This window comes from Saccopteryx bilineata, chromosome 8 (genome assembly GCF_036850765.1).
Source record: "Saccopteryx bilineata isolate mSacBil1 chromosome 8, mSacBil1_pri_phased_curated, whole genome shotgun sequence".
In the NCBI taxonomy this organism is placed as follows: Eukaryota; Metazoa; Chordata; class Mammalia; order Chiroptera; family Emballonuridae; genus Saccopteryx; species Saccopteryx bilineata.
The window spans coordinates 14,559,905-14,586,396 of NC_089497.1; the positions used below are offsets into that span (position 1 = coordinate 14,559,905).

The 26,492-nt window shown below is 35.4% G+C and overlaps 1 pseudogene; it reads right to left on the bottom strand.

Moving 5' to 3' along the window:
* Positions 1-2,438: 2,438 nt before the first annotated feature.
* On the bottom strand, positions 2,439-25,224 carry LOC136311638 (phosphoglycerate mutase 1-like; annotated as a pseudogene).
* Between the last annotated feature and the right edge of the window lie 1,268 nt (positions 25,225-26,492).

Consider the following 26,492-nt stretch of genomic DNA (forward strand, 5'->3'; position numbering starts at 1 on the left):
CTCTCAAATCCCAGCTACTGAGATAAAACATTAAAAATTGCAACTTGTAAGAATGAATAATGTACCGTTTCATTCCACTGGTATGATAAATTATAGAGAGGCAAAGATTTTGTGTATTATCTTAATAATGAATATGAGAACAATGTCATTGTTACTAATATTTCAGAGCTGAAATTCTCACTCATTGATTAATAGTCATGTATAATTTATCAGATAAAAATGTGCTGACATGTGCACAGGAATAGATGTTATGAATTTGATCAGTTTTGTTAGATTTTTATGTTGAGAAGCTCACACTGCTCTGAGAGAGAAAATCATAGGCTCTGCCAATGAGATTTGAATACTAGTTGTAGGTAAAGAAACTTAGCAGAAAGATGATGTAGTGAGTATGCTTTTCATCTCTTCTTTTATTTAGTTTCCTGGGAATAAAAAAGTAAAGAAAAATTGGTTCTAATAGTTTTGTTTTTTCTTCTGCGAGAGAACCGTCATTTTGTATATTTAAACTTAAGATGAGGCTGATGGCCAAATGGGCAGCGGTGTGGGAAAAAATTGTGAAGGGGTTATTTCTGTCTCTCCGTCTCTCTTTTTGCTATTAATAATAAAATTACTTTAAACATTAATGTAAGAGTCTTCATTGCTTCTATGTATAAATTAATGCTTTTAGAGTGTTAATAATGTAAAAAGGCAAAAGTGCAAAGTAAATATTTTTGTCTCACCCAACAAAATTTCCACTCTCTTCCCAGCAATATCCACCAAAATAATTTTGCACTACTTTTATTTTTCTATCTTTGTAGTTATTTCTTTTTTCAATTGATTTTAATTTATTGTGTTTACATAGATTCAAGTGTCCCACCGAATACTTCCTCCCACCTCAGTGTTCCCCTCAACATCTCCCTTGCCCCCTTCCCCCAAAGACCTCCCCCTTTCCTCCAAGATTTGCTGTCCTACTCTTTATAATGCTGTGTTATGTATATATAATTTCACTAGTCTCTTTTCCTTTTCTGATCCCATCCTATCATTCTCTTTCCCTCTGTCCGCCTTTTTTCTGGTCCCTTTGATCTTGCCTCTGCCTCTAGTTCGCTCCTCAGTTCACATTGTTCATTGGGTTCCTCAAATGAGTGAGGTCATATATTTTTCTTTCTCTGCCTGGCTTATTTCATTTAGCATAATAGTTCCTATGGATAGACCTGGAAACTATTATGTAGTTATTTCTTACCTCAAACAATGGACCTACGGCTCTTTATCAAGATATATTTTCAAAACCATTGACTTTCTTTTATAAAATATAAATTATTATATTTTCCTTTATAAATTATTTCCATCTACTCATCGTGTTCTTCTTTTAAATGTTGCTGGCTACATTTTCTTTAAGATATTCTAGTACTGAATTTTATGACTTAAATACATTAAACCTCCATTTCTTGATCCAGGAACTTGAAATAGAACCTCTAATGAAGTAGGATGAAGAATCTTCCAACCCACTCACCATCGATCCACCAATTTTTTGTTAATGTGGTAAGTAGAGAAAAAAAAATGTCCTCCAAAGGATATATTAACTTGCTAATTTCTGAAACCTGTGTATATTATCTTAATGGGAAAAAAGTGACTATTATTTTATTATTATTATTATTATTATTGCATATTACTCCTTTATTATACTGATCTAGAAAAAAGATTTAGTAGTTATGTTCAAAATGCCCAAGAGGCAGGCCAAGCAACAATCAGACACAGTGAAAGACATACCTGGACATGATCAGCAGCCGCTTCATGGCCATAAGACGATAAGACAGGGAAGAGATTCTAAAATACACAGCCATATGGACTCATACACCTTATAAGTCAAGAAGCTGATCTCAGCCTGGTGTAAGGAATGGCTTATTTTGTGATGACCACATGGGGGGATATTTCAACCACCACTAGAACCCCCAGAAGTGTTTGTTTTGTTGTATACATACATATACTTTTTTTTTTTTTTTTTGGTAAAAACAAATGCAACACATAAACATTCAGGATTGATCCTGATCTTTGTGAGCCAGCTTTTTGGGGGTCAGAAAGGGAATGTCACTTCGAATCACCATGCATTCATCCTCCACAGAAATGACTAGAACCTGGCTGTCAGTCACCTGACCACAGAAGAGCACGGACCGCTCTAAGGAACACAGCAAAGCTCTCTTGCCTCTCCCATTGGTCATGCTTTAGCATGTGCCCCCAATCCATTACTAAGGACTCAAACCGATCCTTAGTAATAAACAAAGCACTAAGAAGAATCCCGAGTTACTGCTTCTGGACTCTATCAGATAAGAGTCTTCCTTTTCCCTGGGCTTGGCCGGAGGATCCAGGCCCCAGAGGTGCCATTCTGACTGGACTTCATGAAAGGAGTGGTTGCAAGAGTCAAAATGGTTAAAACAAAATTGGGAGCCATGGGTCCCCATCTGCAGCTACAATTCAAGAGGCCTACATACGCCGTCAGTGTGACTAGTGGGGAGGAGACTTGCAGAACAGGATGGACAGGGAGGGTGTCTTGGACAGGAGTCGGCCAGCACACCTTCACCTCTTGGGCTCGCCCTGGGCAGCCACCGCCTCCCTGGGGGGATGGGCTTCAAGTTCTTGTCCGATTCTTAGACATCAGGCATACCAGTCAGGAGGTTTAGCTGCATGATGGCTCTTCAGAGAGACTCTTGGATGTGGAAGAAGTGCCCGGGAGACTGTGGCCATGGCTGCAGTCAGTATCAGTTTCCACTCCTTGATATGAGAAATTATCTCTTCATTCCACAAGAGCGGAGTTCTGGCAACAGTGTCCTTCAGACTCTCACCGAGGGTGCTGATCTTCAGTGAGGTCTGCACACCTGTGATCCTTGCTAGTGATGCTGTGAAAGGGACAGACGGGCGGTGGTGGGCCCTCGTAGAAGCACTTCCAGATCTTCCCCGGGGCTCGCCATGCTGGGCAGCAGTTTCTGCTTTGTTAGGGCCAGACCTCCAGAGTGCCGCCTACTGAGACACCACGTCATAACTACAGGCAGCCACACTCTGTCAATGGCTTCTAGCCCGTTCCAGAGGGTCCAAATTGCTCTCTTCCGCACTGAGGTGAAGCAGATGTCAAACTCGTAGCCAGTATCGGGCAGTGCCTGCCCATGGGGCAGTGGTACCAGCTGCTGAAGCCATTCTCCGGCTTCCCGTACACTTGCCCCGTGCACCTTGCGGGATCAGCAGGCGGCTGTGGGGCTGTGGCCGCGGTTCCCAGGGCAGTGCTGACTCCAGTGCGATCACCTTCCACATCAAAAGATATGATTAAGATAAGGATCTGGTGAAAGGAATTTGTGCTGGGTCGTCCAAGACGGTTTAGATGTGAAAATGTGTAGCCTTATAAAAGAGGGAAATGAACACACACAGCAGAGGAGACCACTGAAGACGAGCAGAGATTGGAGCCATGCAACTAAATACAAGCCAAGGAATGCCAACAAGCACCACAGGAAGCAAAAGACTCTGCTTAGCACCTTTGAAAGGAGTGTGTCCCTGTCAACATCTTGACTTCTGACCTCCATAACTGAAAGAATACACGTGATTTTTAAACCACAAAAATAGATCTGGTGTTTTAAAATAAATATGTGTTGTTTAAGTGACAAGAAACTATAAATTTCCTGTGGTTACTTGTAACAAATAACAAGTAATTTGTTACTTGGTCTCATTTTCTACAAGCAACCAGAGGCAATTTATTCAGTGAGCAATACTTTTGATTTTGCGTTGTCGAGGTTTATGATGTTTTGCTCTTAAGTATAATTGCGGCTTTTTAATTTTTTTGTATTTTTCTGAAATGAGAAGCGGTGGGGGGGGAGGGAGGCAGGCCAACTCCAGCATAAGCCCACTGGGATCCACCTTGCATGCCCACCAGGGGGCGATGCTCTGCCCATTTGGGGCATTGCTCCGCTGCAATTGGAGCCATTCTAGCACCTGAGGCGGAGGCCATGGAGCCATCCTCAGCGCCCGGGCCAACTTTGCTCCAGTGGAGCCTTGGCTGCAGGAGGGGAAGAGAGAGAGAGAGAGGAAGGAGAGGGGGAGGGGTGGAGAAGCGGGCGCTTCTCTTGTGTGCCCTGGCTAGAAATCGAACCGGGACTTCCACATGCCAAATTGAAGCTCTACCACTGAGCAAACCAGTGAGGGTATAATTGTGGCTTTTGTTTAGCTTTATTTTGCTATTTTCCTTGTTAATTTCATAACTATAAATTATAAAGTGTTTCAAATATTATGTAATATAAATATTATACACTAGGGAGCAAGTACAGTGGCTCGGAAAAACGTCTGGGATAAATGGGAAATAAGGAGACTAGACTTGGGGTGGTGAACACACAATACAATACACAGATGAGGTACTAAAGAATGGTACACATGAAACCTATATAATCATATAAACCAATGTAAACTCAAAAAATTCAATATAAAAAATTTTAGGGAACTTGAAGGATGTTTAAAAATTGTTTTTTTTTCTTTTGTTAACTTTATCAATTACTCAAAATCACTTTATATTCCAATTTATTTTGTATTGGGACCATGAATTTACTGTAGATTTCTTTTCCTCTTTCTGTGTCGTTTTTCTCTTTTTTTCATTCACTAAATAAGCCCTGCTTTTATCACATTAATTATGCAACTTGGGTAATAAAATCCACTTCATTCTGAAAGACACTCTTCTCAGAGTCCTTTGATGTTCTCTTCCCAGTGATATTGATTGCTGCCTACCAGGGGTAGTCAAACTTTCTATTAAAACCGCCCACTTTTGCAGTGCTGGTCAGCCTGGTCCCTACCTCCCACTAGTGGGCGTTCCTGCTTTCATGGTAGGCTAATCACAGAGCCATTTGGTTGCTCTGCTACGCCCACCATGAAAGCTGAAACCTCCACTAGTGAGTGGTAGGGACCAGGTTGACCAGCACTGCAAAAGTGGGCGGTTTTTATAAAAAGTTTGACTACTCCTGGAGGCCCTAGACTGTCACACAGCTGTCTTCCCAGCCGTTATTTTGTCCTTTGCATTCTTCGATTACTTTCATTGTTTCCTACCTCATATCCTTCATATCTTTCTTTTTATTTTAGTGCCTTTAATGTTTTTTGGTATTTCTTATCAGACGATATTCTTAGAAAAACTTTAAATTTATTTATTTATAGAGCTTCACCAGTAGACTACTCAGTTGGTTTGCTATTAAATTCTGGATTCAAAATTGCTCAGACTAATAATTTAAAGACTTTTCTATTAACCCTTAGGATCTGGATGATGAAAATTCTGACACATACTATGTGTGGCCTTGGCCTTTCCCCCCATTCATGGCCAAATAATTAATATCCTTTCTCTTCCTATCTGTTGAATATTTTAAAGGGTTGCTGGAGGGAATAAGTTTTCCCAATATTTAGTATTTTATGTATTATATAGGACTATATCTAGAAATACATCATTATTTAATTATTTCTTCAACCTTTCTTCATCTTTGAGAAAATTTCATCCCTTATTTTATCTCCTTATTTTCTCTTTCCTTGAAATTCCTATAAGGTAGATGTTAATATTCTAGATTGATTCTAAAAGTTTCTTAAATTTCTGTCTCATTTATCATGATATCACAGTCTTCCTCAATTTTATCCACATGTTCTGTTGACTAAATTAATTCAAGTGATGAAACCAATCAGTGCTAGCGTTTCCTTGACTAGTTAATTTTTGTAATTGTTTGACATGGACAGCTTGATTATACTCACAGTTCATTATAATGCATATTTGCTTTGACTGTTTTTTTTTTGTCTATAAAGTTCACCCTTGAACAGCACAAGATTGAACTATACCAGTCCACTTATACACAGATTATTTTTTAATAAATACAGTAAATGAATGTTTTCTTCCTTATACTTTTCTTAACAACAGTTTTTTTTCTGTAGCTTACTTTATTGTGAGAATACTGTAACAGTCAAGTATATATTAATAGACAGTTTAAGTTATCAGTTGGGCTTCCAGTCAACAGTTGGCTATTATTAAATGTTTTAGGAATCAAAAATTCCATGTGGGTTTTCAGCCAGACAGGTGTTAGACACCCTTAACCCCCACATTGTTCTAAGGTCAACTGCACTTTTTGGCATTAAACTTGTAGTATGATGTTTGCTGCTTTCTATACTGTGTAAGATAAAAAAAAATGAGTGTGATTACCAAGCTTCAAAATAATTCAAGGACCCTCTGTGAAAATACATTGAGGAAGAGAAAATCCTAAGAAAAACTTGCTCATTGTTTTATTTTTCCTTATACTATTTTCATGAGAATGATTATTCATGGTAATGGTAAAAAAATAAATAAATAAGTTAGGGCCAAGGACATAAACTGGATGATTTTCATTTTAAAAGAAATAAAATTTATAATCCAAGTATAAAGTAATATAGTATATTCACTATAAAATATTTGTTTTACAGGATATACTCTTTAAAATTTCTCTGCAAAAGGAATCAGTGTCAGATTTTGTAGAAAATACTCTCTGCATACACATTTTCTAAAACCAGAACTAGAAGTTATGGAAACAATAACTTCCTAGATCTGCATTATATCTTTGCTTCATCTGTAATGTAAATTGAGAGAAAAAAATTAACTAAAATTTAGATACTCCACTTTTTAAAAATTAAGAATGACACATGTTGATCTTATTTGTATCTCTACTTTGATTCACTGAACAACTATTTATTAAATGTTATAACATGTGAAATTCAGAAATAATTTTGAAGAATTCCAAAATGATATAGAGTTTGAATTCTAGAAGTTTCAAATTTGTAAGTTAGCTTGAACATGGTTAAGTTTGTGGCATCATTCTTCAGTACTAAAAAAACCAGACTGAATCAAAATGATACCTTCTGCATGATGCTAAGTAACTATGTGCTCAACATTTTGAATGCCGACCAGTGTGACTATAATTAATCATAATATTTTCTATGATTAATGGTATTTTAGATAATGATGTTCAACGAGCACAAAATGTCACATGAAGTCTTTCTTGAACTGGTTAATATTCTGCAGAAAATTTATTTACTTAGATGATTTATTAGTTCCCAAGAGTTGTTATAATAAAGTGTCAAAAACATGTGGCATAAAAGAACTGGTATTTATTGTCTCACAGTTTGTAGGCAAGAAGTCCAAAATCAAGGTGACAGAAAGGTTGGTTCTTTCTGAGAGATATAAGGGAATATCTGTTGTATGCCTCTCGCTTCTGGTGCATTGTGGGCAACTCTTAGCATTCCTTGGCTTGTGGATGCACCACTCTGGTCTATGCCTTCCTCATCACGTAGCATTTCCCCCATATCTCTTCACACAGTCTTCCCTCTGTTCTTATCTACTTCTGTAATCAAATTTACCCCTTTTATAAAGACACCTGTCATAGTAGCTTAAGGCCCACTTTAATGATATTATTTTAACTCCATTACCCTTGAAAGGACTCTATTTCCAAATAAGGTCACATTGTGAGTCACTGAAGGGTAATGTTTCAGTGTCTCTTTTTTGAAGGCTACAACTCAATTCATTACAGATGAAAAATGATTATTCAAAACTTAAAATCATATTTGTAACTCTAAATTTCAAATACAAAGTTAATTCAAATTATCCCCTTTACCTAGCAGTTTAGTTTTCTGCAGCACTTTTAAACTCAAATAAATTATGTTATATAGTTTTATAAAACAAGTGTTCCTTTCTTGAAAATTATCTATCTTGATTTAACACTTCAATCAATTTTTTGCACATTTGATTTCTCTGGTTACTCATTAGAACACAAATAATTTAAAAATCTATGTGCTTTTCATCTTCCCCAGTCTACTTACATATTAACTTTAAAGAACTCATCACACCAAAACTTCTAGACCTAAATATAAATAAGGATAAACAACTTGCCAGACTCTGTTTTTTTTTTCTCAAAAAAATTTTTTTTTTGTATTTTTCTGAAGCTGGAAACGGGGAGAGACAGTCAGACAGACTCCCGCATGCACCCGACCGGGATCCACCCGGCACGCCCACCAGGGGTGACGCTCTGCCCACCAGGGGGCGATGCTCTGCCCCTCCGGGAAGTCGCTCTGCCGAAACCAGAGCCACTCTAGCGCCTGGGGCAGAGGCCAAGGAGCCATCCCCAGCGCCCGGGCCATCTTTGCTCCAGATCCTTGGCTGCGGGAGGGGAAGAGAGAGACAGAGAAGAAGGAGGGGGGGAGGTGGAGAAGCAAATGGGCGCTTCTCCTATGTGCCCTGGCTGGGAATCGAACCCTGGTCCCCCACACGCCAGGCCGACGCTCTACCGCTGAGCCAACCGGCCAGGGCTCTCAATTATTTTTATGTTCTATTCTACCAAACTCTATATTCTTGTAGATATAATTTTTCATGAAATTGGAGTGTTTTAATTTAGAAGGCAGTGATCACAGCTTTGGGGACACTTTAAAATACTTCTGAAAGAGAAATATTGAGAGGTTTGGTTAAAACTCTGCAATGAACAGTTAGGTCATTCTCAAGGAATTAATAGCCCCAATTTGGTTGTCCTTATTAAATGCCTTATTAGCTATTAGTTTTCTATGCCTTTTAAAAATATTTTTTCAGATAGTATGTGATAATTCGACATTCAAGTTACTTTAAATTGATTTAAACATTTAATAGCCATCCAAAAGGGAAATCAATGTAGTTATTTTATTCCAGGAAAATAACTTTTTAAAAACAAATGCATAATGTACCATAAGAGGAAATACAATATTGATATGAATTATTCAAGTAATTTTTTTTCTGGTAAAAATGGATACAATGGGTATTTAGTCAGCACACTGAATTCTCTATGTTCCACTTCAGAAATCTCACAAAGTTTTTTCGATACTATGACTCTGTTCTGTCTAGCAGCCTATCATTATGCACTTCTGAGTTAAAAAATGGAGTCATTTCCTAATAATAGCATTTTCATATTTCCCTAAATGAGCTAACCAGAAACACTAAAAACATAATATAAAATTTTATCTCATTAAATACAGGATGTTATTCTAACATACAAATCTGGTAGAATTACCCATTTGTTTAAAATTTGTCAATAGATTTCTGTTGTTCTGCAGATATATATATATATATATACACACACACACACACACACACACACACACACATCCAAAAGGAAAATCAATGTAGTTATTTCATTCCAGGAAGATAACTTTTTAAAAACAAATGCATAATGTACTATAACAGGAAATACAGTATTGATATGAATTATCCATATATATATTCATATATATATCCATATATATATACAGAGAGAGAGAGAGAGAGAGAGAGAGAGAGAGACTCTACAATATGGCAGACAGAAGTGCCCATGTTTACAATCCAGGCTAATGTTGAGCAAAATTTGATTTTGCAGTTACTTTTTGGTTTTTCTTCTAACCCAGGTTGAACTCCTGAAAGTGCCTTTGTTTTCATGCCCTACCCACTTTAATTAGCCCCCAAATTCCTGATCCTCTATCCATGTCCTCAGAGTCCTTGAATTCTTTTGCTGAGCTTAATAAGAAAAAAATTAATAATAATAGTAGTATTTTGACTCACATATTGTTGTGTTTTCAAACATATACATGGTCACTGGCATTATGTAAGTTATAATGAAAACTTTTTATTGTAGAATTTTACATTTTAGTGTATTCTAATGATGAAAGATTTGCTTGGTTCATGGAATATTCTTTACAAACATGATCGTTTCCCATGTATGCAATCACTACTGCCTTGATATAAGTGCAGAAATGTTGAAAAAATATGGCATGATGACATATTTAATAGTAAAAAATTACAAAACAAAATTCTTGTAGAAAACTCAAATATACAATGTTAAAAAATTATCAAAAATAAATATTGAAAATAATTTCATCAAAAATGAAACATTTTATTTTTGCATTTATATAAATAACTAATAACTCTTTACTTTTATTTTTTAAGTATTAATTTATAATTTTAACTTTTAGAAGTTGTACTGAATGTGTCCCAACCAATATTCTAGAATATATTTGAAAAATTAGCTATTTTATTCTATAGTTAATGCCTATAGGTCAACTTAAAACCATAAAATCAAAATAAAGATTTATAAACAAATGCAAAGATGTGATGTGAGACTCTGAGTACCAGCACATTAGTAAATTCAACATCTAATTTTAATGTATTGCAAACAATTCTTCTTGATAGTTAAAAAAAATGCTTTTCAGTTTGTAATCTGGTGAAAACAAAAATTTCTCAGAAGTATAAAAAAATATTTTTTACCCAAAATTCCCTTCAATACTTTGCACATAATTTACCTTTATTTTAACTTTTTATTTTTAATAAATTGAAAAATGGCTATACCCCAAGGTATGTAATTAGAAGACAAAGATTCCATATTTACTTTACTACTAAGAACGTCTTCTAATTAGTCACTTACCTCTCTAAAGAAACCAGTGAAAAGCTTAGACAGACAATGAACACCTCTGGAAAGATGAGTTTTAGGGAGTATTATAGCTTGTATAAAGATAGATAGTCTGTGCAGGAAGATATGGAACTGATTTGTTGAAAAGCTAGGCTGGAGGCTGAATAAAAGAACGTGGAGACTAACAGATGAGGATGTTATTTTATCTTACAATTTAATGGCACCCAAACCTTGTTCTATGTACCAATAAAGAAGTTTTTAAAAAATCTGCATTCTTAGATCCTTATTCTTCCATTAGCAATTTTTATTTAATAAGTCTCAGATAAGACAAGGAATCTTGTTTTTAACAAGTACTCCAGGTACTTTCAATAATAATCACTACTCCAGGCATGAGTAATGAACAGACTTCTTAAAATTCAGGAATGAACACAGATTAATTTATTTCTATTAAATGCTGAGGCAATATAAATGATGTCTTCACGTGTGCAGATGTAACATATTTCAAATAAAATATAATTCTATATATAGTACATTTCTGAAAATATATACAGAATTTGTATGAGCATGTATACAAATAAATTATGTTCTCTATATGAATAATGATGTGATAGTGACATAGAATATTAAAAATTATTTCTGCTACTGACAGTGCATGTCAAAGCCTTTCAAAGAATATGTATTTTTAATAGAGTGTCATTTTAGATAATATCCTCTGTCTAAAGCATTTACATATATAATTGGTATATAAATGTTCATGAAAAATGAAATATTCATAGTACAAGTAAAAAGTTTTATGAAGAAAAAGAAATTTGATAGATGTTTCTGTAAAAATTAACCAGCTGCATTAAAAAGTGACAAGTTTTATAACTGTTCATAATGGTGATCTCTTACCAACTATAAAGCAGTTAGCAATATATAAAATTTTGGTAATAAAAATACTTATCACACTTTATGGCATTATAGAAAACCATAATGCTCAACATATGTTTATTCTTATATTTTCTTACCTTGTATTTTTATTCTAATAGAAAAGTAATTGTTTATATTTAAAATTGTTTCATAAATATTAACCTTGAGTTTTTCTGCTTGTAACAGAAAGTAAATTTCAAAAGGTAAATTCTTACTAATTTCACTGAATGTTTAAAATAATCATTGTATTTTCTAAAAAAAAAGATTTCTGAGATTTGAAAAGTCTCCCCAGGGTATAAAATATTTTTTAATAATATCTTACTATTTTATTTAGATGAGAAGTTGCTAATTTGGTAAAAATTCACATCACATTTACTATTTTTTTAATGTACTTGCAAATTATTTTCAAATATTAATAGTTGCTGTTTGCAGTATTGGCATGTTTTTAGATATTTTCTTTATAATTCTAGATTTAAAGTTTCCCCTTTTTGATGCATGCTTTGATATTTATATACTCATATTTTATAGTCAGTAACTATTAATTATTTCTAGTTGTTTGAGACTGTCTACCCATTGAATAATTGGCTTTTTCTCTTTACCAAGAAAATGAATCAAAAATAAAATTTTAAAAATTAAATTTTACAATAAAAGCCTTTTTTATTTGTTTTTAAGTTTGTAGGCAGGCAATATTTTGATTCAGATTATATGATGTTAGATCCAGATTATTGAGAGACAAAGTATGTGAGTTAGTGTCTAAAATTTGCATTTAAAATACAAAAATTACATCTTTGCTGAATCAAAGAATATAGAGTACTTACAACAAACCGGAGATGGATATTTAAGCGTTTAAGTAGAGTTTTACCTTCTAAAACACTGTAAAAGACAAAACCAAAAGAGCCTGACCAGGTGGTGGCGCAGTGGATAGAGCGTCAGAATGGGACGCGGAGGATCCAGGTTCGAAACCCCGAGGTCACCAGCTTGAGGAAGGGGTCGCTCAGTCTGCTGTAGCCTCCAGGTCAAGGCACATATGAGAAAGCAATCAATGAGAAACTAAAGTGCAGCAATAAAAAATCGATGCTTCTCATCTCTCTTCCTTCTTGTTTGTCCCTATCTGTCCCTCTCTCTGTTTCTCTTTGTCACACACAAAAAAAGACAAAACCAAAAGAAAGGATGGAGTTTCTAATAGGAACATTTCCATAATGCAAACAAAATAAATATCTAGAATCTTCCCAGATCAGAGTGGGAAACTGAGAGAGAAAGCTTGCTGGTAAAGACTCCAGGATCAATGTGTCCACAGTCTATGTCACACTGTAGAATCACTGGCCTCACGGTAAACCTTCACTTTATCATGGTGCCTGAATGGTGATGGTAGAAGCTAAGAGTTCATGAGCCCAGATCAAGGTGTTTGAAGTAAAAAATGACAATAAAAGGGACCTCGGGGCTCTTATCAGAGGTCACTTAACACATGCATGCCTCTTGATAACTGAAACATGCTTTAGTCAGAGGAAAAAATACCGAACATTAATGACAGGTGAGATGGAACACTATGCCTCAGTGGAGGCCAGTGATTTCTCCTCATGCATGACAGCACAGGTAACATGCTTCTCATTTAAATCACTATGAATTTTGGAAATGCAATTTTATGAGAATCATCCAGTATCAATTTTCGTATGCCTGAGACTATAGAAATCATTTCAAAATCTGCCTCTACACACACCTTAAAAGTATGTATAGTACAAATCTCTAAAAAAATGCAAGTTAAATTGTTTTTTCTGTAAGCAACTTTATCCTCATTTGTTCATGTTTTCACATATGTACAAAATATTCTTCATATATATCAGTTACACGTGTACTTATATATATCATATATGTTAGAACTGATAGTGTTTATTGCATACCTGGTTGGGATGTTTTCAGAAAAGATTTAGCAAACTTATTTATGAATCACTGTTCTCATAAATGATTGTTATTCATATCAAACATGTTAAATCTGTAAGCTCACTATATATACCTTATTATACTTCAAAACCCCAAAGAGAAGGTGACAATTCTGGTCAAATCCTTTCTGCCATTATATAGAGTAGCAATTAACGCATTTCTTTCTCCCAGTTCTTCAACTTTTTAATATGTCAGTACTAACATGTCTTCTCCCTGCTCAAACCTCTGTCATGTTATCAACTGTGTTTGAAATAAAAATCAGGCCTTTTCCTGAGGTCAGCATGCGACTTCACCATGTTTTCCTGACCTGGCTTTTGAAAGGAATTCACGCCACACTCTTTCCCTGCTCACTGGCTCCAGGTGTCCTAAATTTTTTATGCTGAGCTATACAAAGTCTTTTCCCAAGTCAGTCACTTTGCACTGCTGTTTGTTCTCCCTCAGATCTTCAACTGTTTGATTCTTTCTTGCAATTCAGGCTTCAACTGTCATCCTGGGAAAAGAACCTCTGAGGAAAGGCTTGCTAAATAAACTACCTGAAGGAACCTTCTCTCCCAAGCTGCACGCAGAAGTATCATATCTACACCTACAGCACAATGCTTTCTTATTTTAGAGCGCTTCTGACTGTCTCATTGGAAGTTTTATTTGCTGCTTGAGCTGAGATATAAAATGATAACACTAACAAATGAAGGGTTTAGTTATATATTGATTTGATACATTTTAGGTTTAGGATAATTAAAGGAGCTATATACACACTGGAAATTATAACCAGTAATCAAATGATAGCTTGGTTACTGATCATAGTTTCAAATTACTAGAGCACACATTACAAAGCAATGGCTGTGGAAATGGTTTTCATGTGGACCATGGAAGACTTTGATTGTCTTGCTAAAAAGTTTCTCTGTGATTAGGAAAACAATAAATGTTCTAAGCTCTGGAGTGAAATCATCAAATGTGTCCCTGGGGGGAGGGGATACCCTGGGTGTAATAAGTTAAGAGCTTTGAAAGGATGTTGGTGTTTTATTAATTTTTATTTGTTTATTCAATAGTTATTTATTGAGCACTGTTTTGGACACTGGGGATACAACGGTGAACAAACAAAATTCTTGCCCTTCTTGGGATTACATTCCAGGGGGATACCCAGAAAACAAACAGATGGTTAAATATAAATGTAAAATTAACATTCTGAATAGCAATAAATGCTATCATGAACAATGAAACAAGGCCAAAGAGATGCAATATAATGGTGTTATTGTGTTAGGAAACCTCTTTTGATACATTTTAAACAGAAATATAAATTTACTGCAGAAGAAAATAAATACATGGGGAAATAAGCACACCTCCCATTTCTCAGACATACTGGCCTGAGGACCCCTTTACACTATAGAAATTATTGAAGATTCCATGGAATTTTCTTTATGTGAGTTATATTTATGTGTGTGTCTATATCCAAATCTATACCTATATGTGCATGCATATATATACATATACACATCTATATTTATCTGCATTCTAATATCTTTATGGAAATGTTTTTGACCCCACAGATTTCCTTGAATTTTCTCAGGTTTTCCAACGATTATATAGTTTTTGAGAATCATTGACACACATTCTCCACTGGATTGCACATGAGTGTTCAGTTGGTATAATCCACTCCTTATCAACAACAAGTTTTAATACTACATTTTACACATAGAAGAGATAGTCTGAAATTGGAACAAAAGATTTGAAAAGAGGTTATGGAAGACTTACTCATAGTTATAAGTTTTTCTATTCTTCTATCATATGCAGAGAGTTATTTCATAAAAGAGTCAATGTTTTAAAAGCTCTCGGTATGATTGGTATTTCAGCCAATATCAGTTTCCAAATGCTTGTCTATCATATACAATAAAGAATATCTAATGACAGTAGATATAATACAGTTAAGATATACTTGTGTGAAAGTCTGCTAATTTATTTTTGGGAATATGCTGAAAGGATAATTTTTACATTTAAATATCGAACGATTACATGGAGCTGATATTATTACTTGCCACCTTGTTTCTATATGCTTCATGTACTTGTTACCACTAAGAATACAAGTGGGCACAAATTAGAACCTTTACTTGGGAGAGTTTGGAAGTCACTGAATTGGCCAGATAAACTTCTTATGTTACAGTATTCTTGATGCTTCACGCACGTACCACACATTGACAATCTACATTGTTTGTACAAGTTCCCAATAAAACAATACCTGGAAAATTTCCTATAGCGGAAATGAAATGCCATCCGCAGTTACTGGCAAATGACTCTGTTTTGTGGCTATCACTAATCTCATATTGTTCCCATACTCATCAATTCCTACACTCAGAAAACAAAATTGAAAAGTTGTGGGTGTATTTACAGAACGTCTCCAAATAGATCAACTTTATTTTTAATGTTAATCATTTTCTCTTCTCCCATAGCTATGTGTTCATCTAGAAGAGAACTTGAGACAGGCTTTGCAGCCACCAAGAAAATGTTGCCTCAAGATTGCTACATCAATTCACATGGTCTATGATATTGTTTGCATTAATTTTTAGTTAATTACAGTCTGAACATACTTTACTAGCACTAGGTTCATTGTAGAAACTTGAAATGTGGCTGAAATAAAAGTGAAATTTGTATGGTTTTATTAAACAAAGTCATCACAATAAATTCAATAAAAGTTAAATTTAATCCAACTGTGTTTTTCAAATTCATAAAAAGGCATGACCTTGGCCATGTTACTTAACCTCTCTGTTCCTGATTTCTCCATGAAGATATTAACTATATCTACTTAATAAAGTTGTTTTTGAGGTTAAGTACATTAAATTAGAACAGAGAACAACAGTACCTGTCTCATAATAACTGCTTAAAATATTTTTGTTATTATTACTATCATACTAGATAATTTATATGTTTAATGTTCTCCTAGTGAATTTGGCAAACATAATTGTAGCATGACTACATTTATACTTTATTTTTTCTTGCTATTTTATAATTAATATTAATTATCTATGATTTAGTAGTAATGGTATTATTTTCTTTTAAATTTAGTTTCTGGATTTTTAGCTTTTGGCTGCAAAGCCTATGGCAAAAATAGTTTTCCTGGAGTTTCAAAAATCTATAGTACAGATTGAAAACATTCTTCTCAAAGAATTGTAGAGAAAAAAAAGTCCGGCCAAAAAATTATAAATCTCCTTACAAGACTATCATTGGCTAGAGAGATTGTTTTTGGCAAATAATTAACTCAAGCTTTGGAAGTGTATTGTTTAATCTATTTTACAAAAGAATACACAACAAAGCCAAATAAAATAGAGCTTTACAACCATTCTTTGGGTATATCAAATTAGGTCTGAAAATCATGTAATAAGAGTAATTGTTAAGCAGTGGGTACATAGTTCATTACTTTAAAAAAATATGCAATTATAATTGAATAAAGCTGAAATAAGATTGTAACAAAACATTGCTAATTTTTGGATTTTAAAGATAAAGGCTATCATCTCCCTTGTGTGTTAGACAGAAATGTGTGTTTGGCAACCACCTTGAAATTTTGCCCAAGCTCTATTATAGCCATCCTTATCTACGTTTTATACTGAGAAATAGGAAAAAAAAGACAAATCCCAGTCTGCTGAGGCAGGAGTAAATGCATTGTGTGCCTGATATAGTTCATTCATTCATTGAAAATAGTCTTGGCGGTTCACCAGTTTGCAGTGAAAAAAAAAAGTCTTTTCAATACTGAAATTATTTCTATTAAAATTGCAAGACTCTTTCCACCAGCAGACTGTCTTTTGTTAAGATGAATAGCAAAACTAAACAAAACAAAGTGAAAAAGTGCTATGAGAGGAGGAAAGAAATGGACCTTACCAAAATAATACGTATTTTGAAACAACTTGTTTCTCTAGGTCACTGTTATTTATAATTGAGATACTTTAGATTAATTGGAAAAGCTTGGGAAGGGAAAGCTAGCATATTTAAAACATTAAAAAAATAAAATTAGAAATGAAAAAATAGGTTAAATGTTGAGAATGAATTTAAGGTATATACAGTTGTCTATAGGTATATAGACATACACATACATACGTATATAGCATGTGTAACATCCACATATTCTTTTCTTAAAATATTTTGACTGAATACTGATCATATCATTACACTTGGATTACAGATTCTGGAGAAAGTCACTTTTAGTTCCGTTATTAATTAGAGATTGATAAAGTCTATGAAAAAAGAATTGTATTGTTTTAATTGATAGGAATCAGTAGAAAGTTTCTTACTAATGATGACAGTTGTTAGTGAAAATACTTGGTTCATATATAACTATTCAAAATTTTTCTATTCTTTTCATTCATCTGTAAAGAATTTTCAGGGTAAAAAAGAGTTCTAAGCACACCTTAAGGAAATTAGAAGCAGAGCTAGAATGTAGTAGAATTTTTACTATCATGGGAGAATGAACAGATTAAAAAGCCAGATAGTAACCAGAATACACACATATACACACTTTCATAAGTATGATCTAGTTAAGTTTCCCTTTGCAAAGGTCAGTGTCATGTCCTGAGTGATTTTTTTTGGTCCTTAAATTCTAATTAGCAAAAAAAACTAACTTATTATAATTATTAAAACTCCTAAAAATACATCTTTAACTTTTTCAAAAATCATCACTAACAACTTAATTATCCATTTGAAGAAAAATATTATTGAATTTAAAAAGCATTTTGTAAGGAAATTTATACAGTTTGAATTTTTTTTTTTTTTAGTTTTTCTTTATTGTCCCTGGCCAGTTTGCTCAGTGGCTAGAGTGTCAGCCAAGCATATGGATATCCTGCGTTCAATTCCCAGGCAGGACATACATGAGGTGCGACCATCTGCTTCCTTCCCCAACCGTCTCCCCCTTCTCTCTCCTCTCCTCCACAGCCAGTGGCTCAGTTGGCCTGAGCATCAGCCCTGGGTGCTGAGGAGAGCATGGTTGGTCCCAGCGCTTTAGCCTCAGGTGCTAAAAATAGCTTGCATAGACCCCAGTTGGGGGGTCACCAGGTGGATCCTGATCAGGGTACATATAGAGTCTTTCTCACTATCTCACCACCACTGACTTAAAAAAAAAAAAGAGACAAAAGAGAAAAAAAATTGATTAAATTGGGAGAATAGAAGAGAGAGTGTGTGAGAGAGACATTCATTTATTGTTTCACTTAACAATGCATTCATTGGCCTGACCAGGCGGTGGCGCAGTGGAAAGAGCGTCAGGCTGGGATGCAGAGGACCCGGGTTTGAGACCCCGAGGTCGCCAGCTTGAACACTGGCTCATCTGGTTTGAGCAAAAAGCTCTCCAGCTTCAACCCAGGGTCACTGGCTCCAACAAGGGACTACTCGGTCTGCTGAAGGCCCGCGGTCAAGGCACATATGAGAAAGCAATCAATGAACAACTAAGGTGTTGCAACGCGCAATGAAAAGCTAATGATTGATGCTTCTCATCTCTCTCTGTTCCTGTCTGTCTGTCCTTATCTATTCCTCTCTCTGATTCACTCTCTGTCTCTGTAAAAAAAAAAATAATAAAAAAATTAATTAATTAATTAAAACAACAACAACAATGCATTCATTGGATGATTCTCTTATGTGCCCTCACCCGGATTGAAACTGCAACCTTGACATATCAGGACAATGCTCTAACCAACTGAGCTATCTAGCCAGGGCTTAGTTTAAAATTTCTAATATAGTCATTCCTGCCTCTTATAGCTAAATAAGTTGTATTTACAAAAGTCACTTACTAGAATGCAAAGTCTTCTACTTAGAGGATCGAAAATCTGTATCAGCTCTCTGAATAATTTCAATACATAATAAAAGCTATATTTTCTTCTTCATATACAGTACAGTGATATAAATGACAAAGATATGATGTCATTTATATGTTAGATAAAAGACAGTTGCCAGATAAAATATTATGATGAGTCAATTTCTTTCCAATATTCTATTACCACTCAAATAATAATCATTCATAGTCAAATTATTCATTAATTTTTTTCAATATACATTCATTATGTTGCTTACTAAGTACTCATCAGTATGCTGGGTCCAAGAGATAATTGACTAAGCTTTATCCTCTGCCTTTGAAATACTTACCATTTAAAGTAAGATTTTAATGCTTTTTTTGGAAGTTTCGTTCCTTTCTTTTCTCTGCCTTTAACCACCGACTTTTTTGATAACCAGTCCTTCTCCCAGGAGAGCACAAAGGAAAAGATAAGTGTGGGTGTGTCAAGATATAAAAAACCAAAATTAGATCAAATGCTATGTGCAAATAGAAGTAGTTTGTTCTGTGTATTTGTTTATCTCTATTAAATATTTAAAAAGAGAGGGTAGGTTAATGGAGCAGAAAACACTTAACCACAAGAAGTAAAAACAACTAGTTTTAATTTAAAGCAAAAGGAAAAAAAAATAACCCAAATAAACAAAAAGTCAAAGTGAAAGCAATAATATATGCTAGGACAGAAGGGAAAAGATTGACCTTAAAAGTATACAGGGGGTCCTTGGATTATGACACTCTCAACATACGACGTTTCGAGTTTCTGATGCTCACTCCTATCACTCTTATAAAAACTTAGCAAAGGTAGAATCATCCTCAGAGTCTCCCGCCTGTTTCTTAAGCAACCCTGATTCACTTGACCCACTATCTCCAGCAGCTTCTGCAGGTTCTCCTGCCTCCCCAGCTTCCTCCTCCCAACAGGTCACTCTATCCCACCTCGCAATGCCCCTTGCAGTGTGCAAACCAAACACAGAAATAAAGGTAAGAAATTTTTTTTACACTCATATTTTGTCATTTTTTTTCTGTTACTACAGTACAGTGTACAGTACAGTATATTTATATCCTTTTTCTTTTTCTGTGGCTTAGTTGTGTTTTTATCTTCTAGATTATGATTTTACAACTATGTTAGGATAAGGCCCTGGCCGGTTGGCTTAGTGGTAGAGCGTCGGCCTGGCGTGCAGGAGTCCCGGGTTCGATTCCCGGCCAGGGCACATAGGAGAGGCGCCCATCTGCTTCTCCACCCCTTCCTCTCTCCTTCCTCTCCATCTCTCTCTTCCCTTCCTGCAGCCGAGGCTCCATTGGAGCAAAGATGGCCCGGGTGCTGAGGATGGCTCTATGGCCTCTGCCTCAAGCACTAGAATGGCTCTGGTTGCAACAGAGCAACGCCCCAGATGGGCAGAGCATCGCCCCCTGGTGGGCATGTCGGGTGAATCCCGGTTGGGCACATGCCGGGAGTCTGTCTGACTGCCTCCCTGTTTCTAACTTCAGAAAAATACAAAAAACAACAACAACAAAAAACAACTGTGTTAGGATAGGTAAGTAACCTAGGCTAGGGTGTGTTTCAGCTTACACCAAAATTCAGGATTATGTCACTGTCATAGGAATGGAACTGTGTCGTAACCCTAGAACCCCCTGGATGTATATTCACAGTTATGAGTACATGAAACAGACTTTTCTTGTATTATTTATTGTATTATATTCCATATGAACAACTGAAAATCTACTTTTGCCAGCGTGTGTGTGTGTGTGTGTGTGTGTGTGTGTGTGTATGCTCAGGCAACTTTTTTTTGTAAGGTAAATGTTACACAGGGGTTAGATTATTTAGACTAATTTGAAGAGTTTGAGTATTGGAAAATGAGAATATTAAAGACATAAAAAAAGGCTATACTTTTGGGCTTACATGTAAAATAAAAATGTAGTTATCACACTGTATATATCTGAAGAATTACAAAGCAGAGTGAGGAGTAAAGTTTTTTTGTTTGTTTAAAAACAGTGGCCATACATATACTTGTTTATCCTGTTGAATTATAGCTTATTATTCAATTTTTATCATTTTCTATTCTTAATTTACTTGCAGATAGACAACTAGTTTACTATGTTATATATTCCATTAAGAATAAAAATTATTATGAACTGATTATAAATTTCTAGAAGTACTATTTCAAAGATACTGAATTAGATCTATGTTCTCAAATTCACTTTATAAAGTGATAAAGTATGAATTTCATATTTTCATATCACATTAAAACTTTTATACATTACAATTGACCCATGACATTTATTAGCAAAAGGTAGTGGTAATAATGGACCCTTACACATGTTCTAGAAGAGAGAACTAATTTCACTCATGAATTAAGAAGTAGATAAAGTGACAATGTGAAGAAGCAATCTCTAACAACTCCCAGTAAGTGAAATCCATTTCATTACTCTTGATAATGCTATTAAAAAAGATAACCCACATTACTGCCTGACCAGGTGGTAGCACAGTGGGTAAAGCGTCAGACTGGGATCATGAAGACCCAGGTTCGAGACCTCGAGGTCGCCAGCTTGAGCGTGGGCTCATCTGGTTTGAGCAAAAAAAGCGCTCACCAGCTTGAGCCCAAGGTCGCTGGCTCAAGCAAGGGGTTACTCGGTCTGCTGAAGGCCCGCGGTCAAGACACATATGAGAAAGCAATCAATGAACAACTAAGGTGTTGCAATGCGCAATGAAAAACTAATGATTGATGCTTCTCATCTCTTCCTTCCTGCCTGTCTGTCCCTCTCTCTGACTCTCTGTCTCTGTAAAAGAAAAAACAAACAAACAAACAAAAGATAACCCGCATTATAAATAACATATATACTTTTCTCTACGTTGCGGTCTGGCCGATCTCTCCGTCTCTCCAAGGCCCATTATTTCTTCCAAGGCACTCAGATTGTATTGGATTTTCCAGTTTTCTTAACATTTAAATGTGGCATCCTGCCTAGCTTTCATCAGTAGAGTGAGAGCCACTGTGATATGGATCAGTTCCAAACTAATGATTTTTCAGAAGTGATTTTGCTATGCTATGCCCTTTACCCCTTCTTCCGGTGAGAGGCGGCTGCACAGTGATGCATCCTTGACTGACCTCGGTGGCAGCAGAATCAAAGATGAAGTTGTCTGGATCCATTGACACTTATGTGGTGGAAGAGTGCCCACAAACCAACAACGACAGTGTTTTGGTGACAAAACCTAGAATAATTCTGATGTTGTGAAGCTATAAGCTTATGCTTTATCTGTTCATCTTTTTTGAAAATTAGCTTTTTATCCAGAAACCAGTAAAGTGATACCAAATAAACCAAGAGATAAAAAGCATTGGTAGGGACAGCTGTAGTATATGGTTTTAAAGGAAATTCTAAAGGCAGACTTCCTGAGCTGGAATTCTGGCTATTTTTCTATTTGACTTTTTTACTTTAATCTGGTCATTTAAATTTATCAACCAAAGTAGCATAATACATGCATCAAAATGAGCTAATTCCAGTCAAACACTTAGAACAGTTTTCCAAATAGTAAATGTGAGTTAGGTTGTTGTTATTATACTACTAAATATACTTACTTTAAGCAGTTAAATGCTATCTGATTGATGATCTGTGGAACCCATTTTTCTTTATTCTCATTACATAAACAATATTTGCTTTAAGTCATTACAACATGACATTTAACTTAAATAAAGACAAACATTTGGTTGAAGATCTTATTTTAGGATCTAAGCAGATTGAGTCAACAGTTTAGCACCCTCGTATTCTCAAAAGAGAATCCACCTGAACTCCAGTAAGGGAGTTGGACGGACTTGAGTTTGAATCCCAAAATTCCCATTTCTATACCTTTGGCGAGTTTACTTAATTGAAAATTACGGATAATAATACCCAAATTTTGCCTTGTTTTATGTATTACAGGAGATATATTGATTTAAAATGATAATGGCTAACACCGTTATATTCAAAGAAGAGAGCTTTGAAAAATAACCACCTTGCCTGACCAGGAGGTGGCGCAATGGATAGAGCGTCCGACTGGGACACAGAGGACCCCGGTTCGAGACCTCAACACCAGCTTGAGCGCGGGTTTATCTGGTTTGAGCAAGGCTCATCAGCTTGGACCCAACGTCATTGGCTTGAGCAAGGGGTCACTCAGCCTGCAGTAGCCCCCGGGTCAAGGCACATATGAGAAATCAATCAATGAACAACTAAGGAGCTGCAATGAAGAGTTGATGATTCTCATCTCTCTCCCTTCCTGTCTGTCTGTCCCCAACTGTCCCTCTCTCTGACCGCCTCTGCAAAAAATAAATATCAATAAATAAAAATAAATAAATAAATAACCACCTTTAGGAAGGCGCCATGCTCAGTTTAGCATTTTGGTTTGTATTTGATGAACTGCTTCAATCGTCACATTGGCACTAGAGCTTTTTTCCTTTCCCCATTAGGACAGTGCCTCTTTCTTTCACACCGGGGAATCCCACTGTGGCTGGGTCATTACTTCACCATGACAAAAGTTAGAAAATTATTAGCAAGTGGGACTTGGACCGCCGCACTTTGCTGTAGCCATTAGGAGTGGTTTGCTGATGCTAACGTATGACACCCTGCAGTGTGTGTTTTTTTCCCCCTTACTCTTTGACTTTCTCTTTTGTAACATTTCACATGTGGAGCTGGAGTGATTAATATTTTATGCAGTTGTTCTTATGTGCGGCACGATCCTGCGGGTTTCGTTCAACTCCTCAGCATCTCCGGTGCCAGTGCACGGGGAGCTCATGGCTCCAGCCGAGCCTCTCAGGGCTCTCTCCGGGAGGTCTCCTGCGCAAAACAAACAGACAATATCTTGTCACATCATAAATTTATAAGGAGTTCATTAAAGGCCTTTCCTTGCATCTTAAACATATCCAGAGTCCCACATCACAGGGAATGATTCTTGTTTAATTACCACTGGCTTGTAAAAACTTGCTGCTCAAAGTGTATTTTAATGTCAGTCAGATTATTAGTACAAATGGAAAACCGTGCCTGGAAAATATCCAAAGAATATAAACTTGCACCGAACTACGTGCATATATTTTCTCTTAATTATTTGTGTAGAGAGACATATACTTTAATTTTAAAACTTTCTAAACTGTCATAAGAATTTATGACTTCGTCACATTATGCTATAAAACTGAATATTCATGTATTATACTATTTGCATATTCTTCACCAGTACATTCTATTAATTGCCTTTTCTTGCTGTTGTAGATTACTTTTAAACATAAATACATGTTCTAATTTATGCTGCTGGAGGATTGTTAGTGGATTTTTAGAGATTTCCAACAAATGCTGTAGAAGCATAGGTTTTAATTCTGATTTGGGACATTGTCAATTACTTCATATTCTATTGGAAAGGAAGCATGATAAAAATCAGATTCTAACATGATTCAGGATAAAAATGCGTTTAAAACATCTGTTTAGATTAATTTGGAAGAAAGGTACCCTGAAGAACTCTTTGATTATTCCTGTTAGATAACTTATTTGAGCTAATGTATAATATAATCCATTTAAATGCTTTTATCAGAAACCCTGAAGCTGTTTGTAGTGATTTCAATATATTACCGGTCTTTGACTGCAAAGTACATAATCACAGTTATTAGTAACTATGAGACATGTAAAGTCATTAGGCAATATAAATAAAATTTTTTTTAGCACCTGACCATGGATTATTCAGCTATAACTGATCATTTGAGCAGGTACTATTGACAGATTGTAATTTGCACAATAGCAAAAGAGTAAAATGTATCTTTATGTGCATTTTAATTCTATTATTCTAATACATATATTTTTACTAATGTAAAATACAAAATCTAGAAAGTTCCATTTTTATATAACGATTCTAAAAGATAGGTTTTTTTGAGGTAATAAAAGGTTTTTACTTGTTTTTTTTAAAACTCCCTTAAACATAATAGAAAATATTTTCCACTTCAGTTAATACTAAGAAAGTAAATTTTTCAACAATTCAGGCTTGCTTTAAACTTTTACTGAGCAAAATATTCGCCTATATTTGGAGATGAAAAAACCTAGAACAACTCCCATTCAAAAGTACATTCACTTTTATTTACGAATTTCAATCTTTAGGCCCTCGTGCATCCACATGAGACAGTTTTTCAGAACAATGCAGACAGCAGATGCTATGGGCAGCTTTTCTTCTGGTACCATCGGGGGAGACGAAACCTTTAGAGACAATAGTGTCGGTGGTCCAGGCGTCCAGCAAGACCCCTGTGCATGCTAAGTGACATGATTGGTGGTGGCCCAGTTATCCTCCTTCTGGGTGTGGCTTCGATACTGATGCTGGTTACAAAAGTCCTGCACTTGACTCTGTATCCCCCAGAGATGTAATGAGCCACCAAATATTTTTAAATATTTTGTCTTACACTGGCAAGATCAGTTTTTCTCGGTGACCAAAGTGTACGTGTGTTAATTAACAATGTATCTATAGGTGAGGAGTTAGCTATATGGTATTACCTGTTATATAGCTTATGTAGAATGTCACCATCCTTGAAAACAGTTTACCCACATACCCTTGGTTAAAAATAAACATCCAAACCTGCAGAATATTTTTATAAGAATTTATTTGCAACCGTACTGAAGACAATTTCTTGGAAGCAAGCTCTTCAAATGCTTTCCAGAGTGAGTTTTTACAGTATCTTTTATCCATTTAGAATCAAAGAGGGAACAAAAAGAAAATTATGTGAAGGTGGGAGAAACGGGTGGGGTTTGGATTACAGAATAGTTAATAAAGATAATGTGCTCTACTGAGGGTGATTTCCCTTCTTTATTTTATTTTCCTTTTTACTTGAATTTAGTGGGATGACACTGGTTAACGTAATAATACAGGGTTCAGGTACCCAATTCTACAACACATCACTGTACTCAGGACTGTGTATTCACCCTCACAAGTCAAGGTTTTGTCCATCACCACATTTCAAAGGTGCGTTAACCTAGATGCACATATGCAACGGACAAGGCTTTCTTAAGACAAAAATAAATCCTATACTAAAGAAGCTCTATGACTGAGGATGATTACCTACCATGACCTGTTTATTTAGGAATTTAGGATCAGATCATTCTGTGAAGTTATTTTCCATAGAATCCCTTTCCTGTGTATGTAAATAACTAAATTTCTTTCATCCCATCTGCATTCTTCTCAGTTTCAGGATTGCTCCTTACAAAGTATCTTTAGCAAGACTTTTCCAAATTATACTCCTAAATCTTAGTCTGGATTTTTTATGACTGGTTGTGATTTGGTTTGATAGACCAGTCTGCAGAGGCCCTGAGGGCAGAGGGAATAGAATGAGAACTGGAATTACTGAATTTAAGCTGTGAAGACCCATTTCACTTCTTTCACTATTTTGCTAAAAACTTTTAGTAATTATACTACTTACCATTTACTAATTGTGTTTGTGTCTATTTAGAAAGCCATTAAA